Source organism: Mesoplodon mirus (assembly GCF_964341445.2).
Source record: "Mesoplodon mirus genome assembly, chromosome: 15".
NCBI lineage: Eukaryota > Metazoa > Chordata > Mammalia > Artiodactyla > Ziphiidae > Mesoplodon > Mesoplodon mirus.
This window is the reverse complement of record NC_138991.1, coordinates 33,083,284-33,091,962: the sequence shown is the minus strand read 5'-3', so window position 1 is coordinate 33,091,962 and position 8,679 is coordinate 33,083,284. Positions and strand designations below refer to the sequence as shown.

Below are 8,679 nucleotides of genomic sequence, written 5' to 3'. Positions count from 1 at the left end.
TTTTGTTGAGGATTTTTGCATCTATGTTCATCAGTGATATTGGCCTGTAGTTTTCTTTCTTTGTGACATCCTTGCCTGGTTTTGGTATCAAGGTGATGGTGGCCTCGTAGAATGAGTTTGGGAGTGTTCCTCCCTCTGCTATATTTTGGAAGAGTTTCAGAAGGATAGGTGTTAGCTCTTCTCTAAATGCTTGATAGAATTCGCCTGTGAAGCCATCTGGTCCTGGGCTTTTGTTTGTTGGAAGACTTTTTATCACAGTTTCAATTTCAGTGCTTGTGATTGGTCTGTTCATATTTTCTATTTCTTCCTGATTCAGTCTCGGCAGGTTGTGCATTTCTAAGAATTTGTCCATTTCTTCCAGGTTGTCCATTTTATTGGCATAGAGTTGCTTATAGTAATCTCTCATGATCTTTTGTATTTCTGCAGTGTCAGTTGTTACTTCTCCTTTTTCATTTCTAATTCTATTGATTTGAGTCTTCTCCCTTTTTTTCTTGATGAGTCTGGCTAATGGTTTATCAATTTTGTTTATCTTCTCAAAGAACCAGCTTTTAGTTTTATTGATCTTTGCTATCGTTTCCTTCATTTCTTTTTCATTTATTTCTGATCTGATTTTTATGATTTCTTTCCTTCTGCTAACTTTGGGATGTTTTTGTTCTTCTTTCTCTAATTGCTTTAGGTGCAAGGTTAGGTTGTTTATTCGAGATGTTTCCTGTTTCTTAAGGTGGGATTGTATTGCTATAAACTTCCCTCTTAGAACTGCTTTTGCTGCATCCCATAGGTTTTGGGTCGTCGTGTCTCCATTGTCATTTGTTTCTAGGTATTTTTTAATTTCCTCTTTGATTTCTTCAGTGATCACTTCGTTATTAAGTAGTGTATTGTTTAGCCTCCATGTGTTTGTATTTTTTACAGCTCTTTTCCTGTAATTGATATCTAGTCTCATAGCATTGTGGTCGGAAAAGATACTTGATACAATTTCAATTTTCTTAAATTTACCAAGGCTTGATTTGTGACCCAAGATATGATCTATCCTGGAGAATGTTCCATGAGCACTTGAGAAAAATGTGTATTCTGTTGTTTTTGGATGGAATGTCCTATAAATATCAATTAAGTCCATCTTGTTTAATGTATCATTTAAAGCTTGTGTTTCCTTATTTATTTTCATTTTGGATGATCTGTCCATTGGTGAAAGTGGGGTGTTAAAGTCCCCTACTATGATTGTGTTACTGTCGATTTCTCCTTTTATGGCTGTTAGTATTTGCCTTATGTATTGAGGTGCTCCTATGTTTGGTGCATAAATATTTACAATTGTTATATCTTCTTCTTGGATCGATCCCTTGATCATTATGTAGTGTCCTTCTTTGTCTCTTCTAGTAGTCCTTATTTTAAAGTCTATTTTGTCTGATATGAGAATTGCTACTCCAGCTTTCTTTTGGTTTCCATTTGCATGGAATATCTTTTTCCATCCCCTTACTTTCAGTCTGTATGTGTCTCTAGGTCTGAAGTGGGTCTCTTGTAGACAGCATATAGATGGGTCTTGTTTTTGTATCCATTCAGCCACTCTGTGTCTTTTGGTGGGAGCATTTAGTCCATTTACATTTAAGGTAATTATCGATATGTATGTTCCTATTCCCATTTTCTTAATTGTTTTGGGTTCATTATTGTAGGTCTTTTACTTCTGTTGTGTTTCTTGCCTAGAGAAGTTCCTTTAGCATTTGTTGTAAAGCTGGTTTGGTGGTGCTGAACTCTCTCAGCTTTTGCTTGTCTGTAAACGTTTTAATTTCTCCATCAAATCTGAATGAGATCCTTGCTGGGTAGAGTAATCTTGGTTGCAGGTTTTTCTCCTTCATCACTTTAAGTATGTCCTGCCACTCCCTTCTGGCTTGTAGAGTTTCTGCTGAGAGATCAGCTGTTATCCTGATGGGGATTCCCTTGTGTGTTATTTGTTGTTTTTGCCTTGCTGCTTTTAATATGATTTCTTTGTGTTTAATTTTTGACAGTTTGATTAATATGTGTCTTGGCGTATTTCTCCTTGGATTTATTCTGTATGGGACTCTCTGTGCCTCCTGGACTTGATTAACTATTTCCTTTCCCATATTAGGGAAGTTTTCAACTATAATCTCTTCAAATATTTTCTCAGTCCCTTTCTTTTTCTCTTCTTCTTCTGGAACCCCTATAATTCGAATGTTGGTGCGTTTAATGTTGTCCCGGAGGTCTCTGAGACTGTCCTCTGTTCTTTTCATTCTTTTTTCTTTATTTTGCTCTGCAGCAGTTATTTCCACTATTTTATCTTCCACCTCACTTATCCGTTCTTCTGCCTCAGCTATTCTGCTATTGATCCCATCTAGAGTATTTTTTATTTCATGTATTGTGTTTTTAATCGATGCTTGATTCATCTTTAGTTCTTCTAGGTCCTTGTTAACTGTTTCTTGCATTTTGTCTATTCTATTTCCAAGATTTTGGATCTGGGAAATAGAATCTTGGATCATCTTTACCATCATTATTCTGAATTCTTTTTCAGGTAGAGTGCCTATTACCTCTTCATTTGTTAGGTCTGGTGGGTTTTTATCTTGCTCCTTCTCCTGCTGTGTGTTTTTCTGTCTTCTCATTTTGCTTATGTTACTGTGTTTGGGGTCTCCTTTTTGCAGGCTGCAGGTTCGTAGTTCCTGTTGTTTTTGGTGTCTGTCCCCAGTGGCTAAGGTTGGTTTAGTGGGTTGTGTAGGCTTCCTGGTGGAGGGGACTAGTGCCTGTGTTCTGGTGGATGAGGCTGGATCTTGTCTTTCTGGTGGGCAGGTCCACGTCTGGTGGTGTGTTTTGGGGTGTCTGTGGACTTTTTATGATTTTAGGCCACCTCTCTGCTAATGGGTGGCGTTGTGTTCCTGTCTTGCTAGTTGTTTGGCTCAGGGTGTCCAGCACTGTAGCCTGCTGGTCGTTGAGTGAAGCTGGGTGCTGGTGTTGAGATGGAGATCTCTGGAAGATTTTCGCCGTTTGATATTATGTGGAGCTGGGAGGTCTCTTGTGGACCAGTGTCCTGAAGTTGGCTCTCCCACCTCAGAGGCACAGCACTGACTCCGGGCTCCTCAATTTGGGATGATGTGTTGTCTATTCATGTATTCCGTAGATGCAGGGTACATCAAGTTGATTGTGGAGCTTTAATCCGCTGCTTCTGAGGCTGCTGGGAGAGGTTTCCCTTTCTCTTCTTTGTTCTCACAGCTCCTGGGTCTCAGCTTTGGATTTGGCCCCGCCTCTGCGTGTAGGTCGCCGGAGGGCGTCTGTTCTTCGCTCAGATAGGACAGGGTTAAAGGAGCAGCCTCTTCGGGGACTCTGGCTCACTCAGGCCGGGAGGGAGGGAGGGGCGCGGAGTGCGGGGCAAGCCTGCAGCGGCAGAGGTCGGCGTGACGTTGCACCAGCCCGAGGCGCGCCGTGCGTTCTCCCAGGGAAGCCGCCCCTGGATCCCGGGACCCCGGCAGTGGCGGGCTGCACAGGCTCCCGGAAGGGCGGTGTGGGCAGTGACCTGCGCTCGCACACAGGCTTCTTGGCGGCGGCAGCAGCAGGCCCAGCGTCCCACGCCTGTCACTGGGCTCCGCGCTTTCAGTCGCGACTCGCGCCCGTCCGTGGAGCCCCTTTAAGCAGCGCTCTTAATCCCCTCTCCTAGCGCACCAGGAAACCAAGAGGGAAGAAAAAGTCTCTTGCCTCTTCGGCAGCTCCAGAGTTTTCCCGGACTCCCTCCCGGCTAGCTGTGGCACATTAGCCCCCTTCAGGCTGAGTTCTCGCCGCCAGCCCCAGTCCTCTCCCTGCGCTCTGACCGAAGCCCGAGCCTCAGCTTCCAGCGCTGCACGCCCCGGCGGGCGAGCAGACAAGCCTTTCGGGCTGGTGAGTGCCGCTCGGCACCGATCCTCTGTGTGCGGATCTCTCCGTTTTGCCCTACCCAGGTATGTGGGGAGTTTCTTGCCTTTTGGGAGGTCTGGGGTCTTCTGCCAGCGTTCAGTAGGTGTTCTGTAGGAGTTGTTCCACGTGTAGCTGTATTTCTGGTGTATCCGTGGGGAGGAAGGTGTTTGCCCATTTTTAAATTGGGTTGTTTGTCTTTCTGTTCTTGAGCTGTAAGAGTTCTTTATATATTTTACATACTGGGCCCTTATCAAATATGTGATTTGCAAATATTTTCTCCCATCCTGTGGGCTTTTTCAATTTCTTGCTAAGTCCTTTAATGCACAAAAGTTAATTTTTTTAAAATTTATTTTTAAAATTTTATTGAAGTATATTTGATTTACAATTTGTGTTTATTTCTGCTGTCCAGCAAAGTGACTCAGTTATACATATATATATATTCTTTTTCATATTCTTTTCCATTTTGGCTTATCACAGGTTATTGAATATAGTTCACTGTGCTATACAATAGGACCTTGTTGTTTATCCATCCTGTATAGACAAGTTTGCATCTGTTAATCCCAAACTCCCAATCCTTCCCTCCCCATCCCCCCAAAAGTTAATTTTAATGAAGTCCAATTTATTTTTTATTTTGCCACCTGTGTTTTTGGTGTCATATGTAAGAAACCACTGCCAAATTCAAAGTCATGAAGGTTTGCCCCTGTGTTTTCTTCTAAGAGTTGTATGGTTTTAATTTTATATTTAGGTTTGATGCCTCAGTTCACTCTTAAAGGAAAAAGGAACCCATCTGAGTACAGAGCTGATTTCCCTTTTTGTCTCTCTGGGTTGGGACCCGGGAAGCAACTACTTTAAACCCAAAGAATCTTTTATTTGGTACATAGTAATGTTCTGCAGATGTTTTCTATTATCATCTGATCCCCACAGCATGGTACTGTATTCTGAAAACCGGAATCTGGCAATGAAGAATCATATTGATAAGCAGTGATGACATTGACCTTTAGCAGCACCTGCTCTGCCAGAATACTTCACGCCTGAGGATGAACCTCACTTCTCCCATGTGGGACCTCAGTTTCCCCAAAGGTAAAATCAGATTTTGACTGAGATGCCTTCAAGCATGGCTGCCCGCAATGCTGTCGAGGCACCATTCCTGCCCACTTGTTGCTCTCCAGAGTCTAATCACCTCACGGGGTTGTTTTTCATCTCTTCAGCAGCAGGACTTTTTTTTTTTTTTTAAACATCTTTATTGGAGTATAATTGCTTTACAATGGTATGTTAGTTTCTGCTTTATAACAAAGTGAATCAGTTATACATATACATATGTTCCCTTATCTCTTCCCTCTTGCGTCTCCCTCCCTCCCACCCTCCCTATCCCACCCCTCTAGGTGGTCACAAAGCACCGAGCTGATCTCCCTGTGCTATGCAGCTGCTTCCCACTAGCTATCTATTTTATGTTTGGTAGTGTATAGATGTCTGTGCCACTCTCTCACTTTGTCACAGCTTACCCTTCCCCCTCCCCACATCCTCAAGTCCATGCTCTAGTAGGTCTGTGTCTTTATTCCCGTCTTACCCCTAGGTTCTTCATGACCTTTTTTTTTGTTGTTGTTAGATTCCATATATATGTGTTAGCATACGGTATTTGTTTTTCTCTTTCTGACTTACTTCACTCTGTATGACAGACTCTAGGTCCATCCACCTCACTACAAATAACTCAATCTCGTTTCTTTTTATGGCTGAGTAATATTCCACTGTATATATGTGCCACATCTTCTTTATCCATTCATCTGTCGATGGACACTTAGGTTGCTTCCATGTCCTGGCTATTGTAAATAGAGCTGCATACGACCCAGCAATCCCACTACTGGGCATATACCCTGAGAAAACCATAATTCAGAAAGAGTCATGTACCAAAATGTTCATTGCAGCAGCAGGACTTTTAAAGGGCAGACCTTTGTGCAGAAGTCTGGTTTGTGCAGGAGAAAAGTGGAGCTTTTCTGGGTAGAGCAGGGGAGGAGGCCTCCCCACCTCCACCCTCCCTGGGGCCTTTGAGGACAGCACCCAGACAGCCAGGAGAGGCAATGCGGGGAGCCCTCCCCTAGCAGTGGTGGCCTAGAGTCCGTCCTTGGAATGCAGTGCCCACCCAAAACCCGGGGTACTTCTAGCTTCTTCCCGTGATGATCTTTTTTTTTTTTTTGGCGGTACGCGGGCCTCTCACTGTTGTGGCCTCTCCCGTTGCAGAGCACAGGCTCCGGACGCGCAGGCTCAGCAGCCATGGCTCACGGGCCCAGCCACTCCGCGACATGTGGGATCTTCCCGGACCGGGGCACGAACCCGTGTCCCCTGCATCGGCAGGCAGACTCTCAACCACTGCGCCACCAGGGAAGCCCCTGTGATGATCTTGATGATCATCATCTTCTGGCTAATGAGCAGTGGGAGTGGGCAGTGAGAAAAGGGACCCGGCCCTGCCGTGATTCTGGGAAGGGATGTTCCCCAACAGGAGGTTTTCAGCCCGGGCCCCAGCAGGAAGGAGCCCACTCCAGTGGGGTCACTGCCTAGAGTGTGATGAAGAGATTGTTGACTAATTGGGGCAACCTTACGGGAAACCAGTGGAGGATGGTGAGGTACCCTCCCTACCCCTAGAGAGGTGACCGCAAAGCCACCACACCCCAGATATGGCTGTAGGAAAGGCATGGCCCTTAGGAGCTGGCACAGCTGCTGCCCAACCAGACCCAGCAGCAGAGTGGGGACCTGGGGAGGCAGCGGGGGGCAGAGGGGAAGGCCAGCCTCCTGGGACATGGAACAGGGTGGTGAAGGATTGCAAATAGATCTGGAGCAAATGTAGGACCTCCAGCAACTGTCTCTTGGTTTGAGCTTCTCACGGGGGAGTTTTTAATGGTCAGCATTCCAGAAAATTCCATCTCAGTAGTGTGCTTGGGGAAGGCCCTTGAAGTAACTGTCAGGTGACTGCTACCTCCCAAGAGTAGGTGAGCGCGTGCATTGTTCTCTGTCTTTAAAAATACACTAAGAGGGACTTCCCTTGTGGCGCAGTGGTTAAGACTCCGTGCTCCCAATGTAGGGGGCCCGGGTTTGATCCCTGGTGAACTAGATCCCACATGCATGTCACAGCTAAGGGAGCCCACGTGCCACAACTAAGGAGCCCACCTGCTGCAACTAAGACCCAGTGCAACCAAATAAATACATTTTTTTTTTTTTTTTGGCGGTACGTGGGCCTCTCACTGTTGTGGCTTCTCCCGTTGCGGAGCACAGACTCCGGATGCGCAGACTCAGCGGCCATGGCTTACAGGCCTAGCTGCTCCGCAGCATGTGGGATCTTCCTGGACCGGGGCACAAACCCGTGTCCCTGCATCGGCAGGTGGACTCTCAACCATTGCACCACCAGGGAAGCCCTAAGTAAATATTTTTTAAAAGATACACTAAGAATCTCATTGGACTTGGAGTCATCTAGCCCCTAAAGGTACCAGCAGGAAGTCTAGTGATGTCTTTCTATAGAAGGCAAGCTGACCTGAATCCCCTTGGGCGAAAAATTCCCTGGAGTCATGGGTTGGTGTTGGTTCAACCACAAAAACAAAGGGCTCCCTTGTCCATGCGCTCATTTTGATCCTTCCCACAACCCAGGCAGGTGCATAGGGCAGATGAGTAATGACCTACTTATAGCAGATGAGAAAACAGAGGCTCAGAGTGGTGAAGCAATTTGCCAGAAGACACACAGCAAGTCAGTGTCTGAGAAATGACTTTGTTTTTCTTGCTAGCACTTAAATCACTCTCCAAACAATGCATTATAGATCTACTGGATGATTTTGGGGGTCTTGCCTCATAGAACATAAACGTGGTGAGGGCAGGGACTTGGTCTCTTTACTGGTGGTCAAGAACTTGGACTCAGAAACCAGATTCTCTGGGTTTGCCCCTTATGAGCTCTCTGTGCCGCAATTTTCTCATCTTGAAAATGGGGATAACAGTGGTACCTACCAAATAGGCTTGTTATGAGAATTAAATGAGCTCATACAAGTGCCTGACATCTATTAGACGGTCAATAAATATTCGCTGAATGAATGAAAGCCCGAGCTGTGTATGGGAAACAATGACACCAAGTGCAGTACTCTGTTCGGGGGGTTGTCTAGATGGAAGTTGTTCTTGTCATCTACATCCAGAAACCCCTGGACTTAGCATACACAGAGGGCTGGGCCCTGCCCCCAAGCAGCCGGCTTAGGAAATAGGCCTGATAGTCCTTATGTGTCAATCTCTCCCCCCATACCCCTTCTTTCCTTTCCCCAGTCCCTTGAGCTCTGTGCCAGGTTCCTTGCTACCCCAGCAAAGACATACAGTTAACTAGACTCTTTCTCTTCCTCCAAGCAGTTTGCTCTGTTGACTCTGTGCCTCTGGTGGGGAAACACTGTGCTGAGTGCTATAGCGGGAGAAGGACTGGGGAGGGCAGACGAGATTGGGAGATAAAGGCGGAAGAGTAGCGCCATGTTGGATCCTTCTGCTCTTTTACAGCCTGAGGACCACACCCCCAACCCTGGCAGTGCCCCCTGGAGGGCCCCCCAGTGCCAGGACCAGGGCCCAGAACCTCGGATGGAACAGAGTTCGCACTCAAGGTAAGTCAAAGTAAATCGGACCCCCGTTCAGATCCGCAGTCAGGAAGCCAAAGCTGTAGATTCCCTGCCGTGTGCCAGACCCTGGACAGGAGCCAGCTGCTCCTGGGACAGCGCACCGCCTTCCTATGAAGCAAAGCGCCAGCTCTGGAAGGTCCACAGGGTGGGCTTTCCCAGCCTATGA

General features: G+C 46.2%; 1 protein-coding gene across 1 annotated transcript in view; it reads left to right on the top strand.

Moving 5' to 3' along the window:
- Nucleotides 1-4,944: 4,944 nt before the first annotated feature.
- KPNA7 (karyopherin subunit alpha 7) overlaps nt 4,945-8,679 on the top strand; it is a gene marked incomplete at its 3' end in the record, with an annotated part of 53,402 nt that continues 49,667 nt past the window's right edge. Inside the window, exons 1-2 of the mRNA XM_082644509.1 lie at nt 4,945-4,965; nt 8,398-8,498. The remainder of the gene's footprint in view (nt 4,966-8,397; nt 8,499-8,679) is intronic.